Source organism: Schistocerca serialis, chromosome 10, assembly GCF_023864345.2.
Source record: "Schistocerca serialis cubense isolate TAMUIC-IGC-003099 chromosome 10, iqSchSeri2.2, whole genome shotgun sequence".
Lineage (NCBI taxonomy): Eukaryota > Metazoa > Arthropoda > Insecta > Orthoptera > Acrididae > Schistocerca > Schistocerca serialis.
Genome location: NC_064647.1, coordinates 233539335 through 233545772, shown reverse-complemented (window position 1 = coordinate 233545772; position 6438 = coordinate 233539335).

Here is a 6438-nt window from a genome sequence, read left to right as displayed (position 1 = left end):
ACTGAGATGTATATCGCCAAAATTTGCAATGACCCTAATAGCATAAGTAGCTGTACTGAAACGTTTCAGCAGACCTTCAGCGTGTTTTTTCCAGTTAAACCCCTCATCAATGCATGCACCTAGAAATTTTGAATATTCTACCTTAGCTACCGATTTCTGATCGAAGTCTATATTTATTAATTGTGTCATTACATGTACTAAGTGGAACTGTATGTACTGTGTTTTGTCAAAGTTTAATGAGAGCCCATTTGCAGAGAGCCACTTAATGATTTTCTGAAAAACAGCGTTTACAATTTCACCAGTTAATTCTTGTCTGTTGGGTGTGATAGCTATACTTGTATCATCGGCAAAAAGTACCAGTTTTGCATCTTCGTGAGTATAGAGTGGCAAGTCATTAATATATATTAAGAACAGCAGAGGAACCAAGACCGAACCTTGCGGCACCCCATTCTTGATTGTTCCCTAGTTTGAGAAATCACCAGTTTTTTGCGTATGATGTGAACTGCTTATTTCAACTTTCTGCACTCTTCCAGTTCGGTATGATTTAAACCATTTGAACGCTGTCCCGTTCATACCACAGTACTTGAGATTATCTAGAAGTATTCCATGATTTACACAATCAAAAGCCTTTGAGAGACTACAAAAAAATCCCTACGTGTAACTTCCAGTTACTCAGAGCATTTAATATTTCATTAGTGAAAGTATATGTAGCATTTCCCGTTAAAAAACCTTTCTGGAAACCAAACTGACATTTCTTTAAACTTTATTTTTACTGAGGTGTGAAGCTATTGTACAATACACTACTTTTTCAAGAATTTTGGATTATGCAGTCAGAAGAGAATTAACGAATTCAGTCCCGCTAGACTCTGTGTGGGAACTTCTGTCCGGATGTGGTGAGTTAATCTTTGGGATTTTTATTCATGTCGGCGATGACATCGGTGTCGATGGTCTTCTGACCAATGCTCAACTGTTGGTCTGTCAGGATGAGGTTGAGGAAAATAATGAAGAACGACCGCTAGCACGAGTCACATCGAGTGAGGCTCGATCATCTGTCCGTATTCTCTGCTCCTACTTCCTCGGAACAGAAACGGCTGATGATTTCTTCTCAGTTCTCATGCATCACATGTATGTACTACAATTCACTTTGAATCAAACTCTTGTTCACTTCATGTTTTCCTCTGTGTGTCACGATTATTTGGATTCTTAATGTTTTTGACTCTCCGTGATTTGAACTTTTTCGCTAATCCCTCAAGTTTCAAACAATTGAGTGCCGATTTATTTTGTTTTGAGGTTCATCTACGATGCATATTATGTCATGCATGTAATTATAGAGTACATGACGTTGTGGCTTTTCTTTGTCATTACAAGTTAAAATAGTAATTTTTCTATATGGCTGATGTTATTTGAGTAGTATTTCTTGTAGTCTTGTCATTTTCAAGATTATAGTATTGGGTAAGCTGTGATTGCATTTGTTTTCCTAGAAGCCGTGGGAGCTACTCTGCAATTTGCTACTGGCCAGATTGCAATGTCTGCCTTATGGATTTTTGGTTGGCATCTCATACTGGATGTCTGAGGATTTTTTGTAAGGACTGTGTTTCTCCCTGTCTGAAAATGAATGCTATTTGTTTTTGAGTGTGTTGTTAGCATTTGAAATCTGTTTTTTGGATTTAACTTTTTTATGTTGTGTTTAGTGAAGGATACTTCTGTTTTCCTATTTATTCTTTTGTATCCTTGAGAACTAGAGTGTTTCCTTTGTCAGTTTTTGTTACAATGATATCTTCAATTTTGAGGTTTCTTGAGGTTTTAACTTCTGTTTCATCACACTGTTTTCATTTTTATCTCTGTTGTTCTTTTTAATTTCTTCTTTCATTAATTCTGTAGTTAGCCCTGTATTTACATTACTGTGGCCATACCTTCTTTTGTAGTGAGAATATATTCAGATTCTATAATGAGATCTTCTGTTTGGTGTTCATTTGGTGACGAATCAACATTATGTGAAACCTTTTTCTAATAGCTGCTGTTCTGTGTCACTGTTGTGTCTGTAAAACTGGCAACCATTGGATAGAAATTGTGTGTATGTATGTGTGTGTGTGTGTGTGTGTGTGTGTGTTTCTTGTTTGTGTTGATGTTGTGAGTCTTTGTGATGTATTTGTGTGTGTGTGTGTGTGTGTGTTTGTTTGTGTTGATGTTGAGAGTCTTTGTGATGTATTTTGAGGGTTACAGTTTTCCTTCTGTGCCTTATTCACATTTTATATATTGCTCTATACGCGTAAAAAGAAGTCCTAGTAGATAAACTTAACAGAAAAATAAAGACACAAATGATGAATCAAACAAACCAAATCTTGCATACACATATAAGCAGAATCACAAAAAATTGGCTTATAATGACGTACCACAATAAACTCACAAACAAAATAAAGCACTCCGTCTTCAGGCCACAAGTGGCCCACCGGGACCATCCGACCGCCGTGTCATCCTCAGGTGAGGATGCGGATAGGAGGGGCGTGTGGTAAGCACACCGCTCTCCCTGTCGTTATGATGGTTTACTGTGACCGGAGCCGCTACTATTCGGTCGAGTAGCTCCTCAGTTGGCATCACGAGGCTGAGTGCACCCCGAAAAATGGCAACAGCGCATGGCGGTCCGGACGGTCACCCATCCCAGTGCCGGCCACGCCCAATAGCGCTTAACTTCGGTGATCTGACAGGACACGGTGTATCCACTGCGGCAAGGCCGTTACCACAAACAAAATAGGTAATATATTAAACAAGCTGGACATAAACATTACCTCCAGAACGAATAATTCAATGCAGAAATCCATCCCAAAACTAAAACCAAAACCAGACAGATACCAACAATTTGGTACCATCCAGCTGAGTTGCAGGGACTGTGTGAAAATCTACGTTGAGATGACTGCTAGGGCATTTGACACAAGATGTATAGAGCACATCAGCGCCTGGAAATAAAGTACAAACCACTCAACATTTTCAGACCACCTTAACCAGGAATACCATAGATGATGCACCATAGAAAAGGGTATGAACATCATGAAAATCCGTAAAAACAGGCACCTCATTCCTCCTAAAAAAAAGTTACCAGATACACAGAGCCTTAACAGACAATAAACAGTTTCTTAATGATCAGATAAATGTTGGAAACCAGAAACTACATAAAATAATCGAAAAATCACATAAAGGAAGAAAAAGCTTTTTTTTTCACAACTCTCACAGTGTATCTCTCCCCTAACAGCATTCATTTCATCTGTGCCTCCTCACCTCTTTTTCTTCACTGCGTTACCAACTCACTCTCCATTCTCCTACTTTGCATTCAGCATTTGCTCATCTTTGCCTCCGCCCCCTTCTCATTATTTACATATTCGACTCCACCACTTCTCCTTCAGTTCTCCTATGTACCCAGTAAACACAAAGTAATACAAATAAATGACATAACGAGCTTATAACGAATGACAGAGGATGAGAATATTTTTGAACTCAGAGACGTATGTACCCAGAAGGATGCAAACAAGTAGAAGTGGTGTGTCGTTGTGTTTCACATCAAGGAATGTACAGTTCTCTAAAGAAGTGAAGGATTAGTCGGAACACAATAGTGCCAAACGAAGAACTACCTCAAAAACGTGGAAGCAGACTGCATTTCGCGATGTAGGCGAAAATCGGACATAAAATTCCACGTATAACATCGACATCTTTTGGAACAGACTGCTTTCAGATCTAGAAAAGAAGCAAAATTATAAGTACCTTTCATTCAGGCTGCTAATGACATTTTCTTTCAATAAAAGGAAACGCGTTTGGTGACAGGAATACGCATTTCCTCGTTGTTGCGAAAACGTTTGTTTTAATTTAAATCTTGAGTAACATTAGTATAACTTTGTTCCACTCCAGATACTGCCTACGGCCACTCGCGACGTGATCTACTGGCGCACTCGACTCACACTTGAGTACCAAACGCACGCACTCCCATATCATAAAACTTGTATTGTAGCGCGACAATACCCAACAACGGTCCGTACCCGAATGAAATTGCCCCCTTCCCTCCCCTGAAACATAGGGTACACGTACAACTTCTATGGTCTTTCCTTTTTTTAAAAAATTTGGATACTAGTGTGGTTTTGTTATTACTCGTGTACGGAGTCTGAAACAAGTCTCTTTTGACTCATGTCAGACATGAGCTGTGAGTATTTCAGACTTACACGCGCATGTCGGGACTTTACGAATAATCTTCAAGTACTGGGTGGTTATAGTTAAAGCGCAGCTTTTATTTTTTATTTGTGGTAAGGACTGTGGGACCAAACTGCGGAGGTCATCGGTCCCTAGGCTTACACACTACTCAATCTAACTTAAACTAACTTACGCTAAGGACAACACACACATACCCATGCCCGAGGGAGGACTCGAACCTCCGACGGGGGAGCCGCGCGAACCGTGACAAGACGCCACAGACCGCACGGCTACCCCGCGTGGCAAAGTGCAGCTACTTACAGATGTCGAGTACGTGCTGTAATTATCGTATGACGTCGAGACTTGGTAGATATTCTATTGCTTTAATGCGTTACCGATCTCCGATGGGTGAAAAAAAAAATAGTTCAAGTTTTGGCCACAGGTGCAAATCAGATTCTCTGAGTGCAGGAAAGACGTATAGAAATGTTTCCATATGTAATGGATTATGAGCGGGCTGTGGGCAGAAAAGGTCAAACAAGTGATCAAGGCTCACTGATTTTATTGTGATCCGCTGCTTACACAGTTTCTTCAAAATGAGCACTGGAGACGTCGACGAGATGCTGCACAGCGCCAGATTTGCACCTGGTGGCTAAAACTGAAATTAATTTTTTTGCAGCCTAGATCGCTTCAACGCTTTAGGGTATCTAATAACTTTCGCTGCAATACGATAATTACGACCCACAGTGGCCTTCGTCAGTAGCTGCACTTTAGTTATAATGACCCAGGGCTTGTATCTTCAAGCTCTCTGGACCCTTGTTTGTTGGACATTTTAATTCTAAATTGGCGCTACACGTCTCCTGAAGTAGTTATCACTCATTCTGAAACAGTTCTTGTAATTTGTACAAACACCTAAGAAATCTGTTTGTTAACCATAAGAGTAGATCCCCTGTGTGATTGAATTTTGACTGTATGATAATGTGCCCTACTTGTTCCCTGTTATGTTGATGAAGTAGAAGAAAATTCGAGTTTCCAACGCTTACATCGTTCTCCCAGCATAGTTACTACGTTAATTTAACGCCTTGATAGTGGGTACTAAGGATCTCCACAAGTCTCACTATAGCCTGACGTCTATGGGAACGTGCCGGCGGACGTTTAGCGCTTGTTAAAACAAGACGGTTGTTATGAAATCGGCCAGCTTATTATCCTCGCTATTGTTTTCCTCCTCGGCCCCTGTGTCAGGTAACTGTATTCAGGATTACAGCACGCTTGACGATGTTCGTGCTGGTATTACGAGTCCACATTAGCTTTAGAACTACCAAACTGAAGCACTAACTTCACGCTAATTACGTTTTATACATGTTGACAAACAATCTGTTATACACAGCAACGTTCTGGAGAATGGATCTGGATGAATGTCGAGAAATTATTTTCGAGATAGATTTCATTACAACTGAAGCGCCTTTATGTTACATCTAGGTGAAAACCATGAGAATAATACAGATAGACTAGAGTGCGTAGAGGTGCCTGCAGAATTTTAGTTCTCTCTTTCTCATCACACGAGTAGAACAGGACAGGAGCAAATAGTATTTGTACAAACCACTCGTCACCAAATACTGTAAAGTGCCCGTTGTTGTTGTTGTTGTGGTCTTCAGTCCAGAGACTGGTTTGATGCAGCTCTCCATGCTACTCTATCCTGTGCAAGGTTCTTCATCTCCCAGTACCTACTGCAACCTACATCCTTCTGAATCTGCTTAGTGTATTCATCTCTTGGTCTCCCTATACGATTATTACCCTCCACGGTGCCCTCCAATACTAAACTGGTGATCCCTTGATGCCACAGAATATGCCCTACCAAAGGATCCCTTCTTCTAGTCAAGTTGTGGCACAAATTTCTCTTCTCTCCAATTCTATTCAATACCTCCTTATTAGTTACGTGATCTATCTATCCATCTAATCTTCAGCATTCTCCTGTAGCACCACATTTCGAAAGCTTCTATTCTCTTCTTGTCCAAACTATTTATCGTCCATGTTTCACTTCCATACATGGCTACACTCCATACAAATACTTTCAGAAACGACTTCCTGACACTTAAATCTATACTCGATGTTAACAAATTTCTCTTCTTCAGAAACGCTTTCCTTGCCATTGCCAGTCTACATTTTATATCCTCTCTACTTCGACCATCATCAGTTATTTTTTTCCCCAAACAGCAAAACTCCTTTACTACTTCGAGTGTCTCATTTCCTAATCTAATTCCCTCAGCA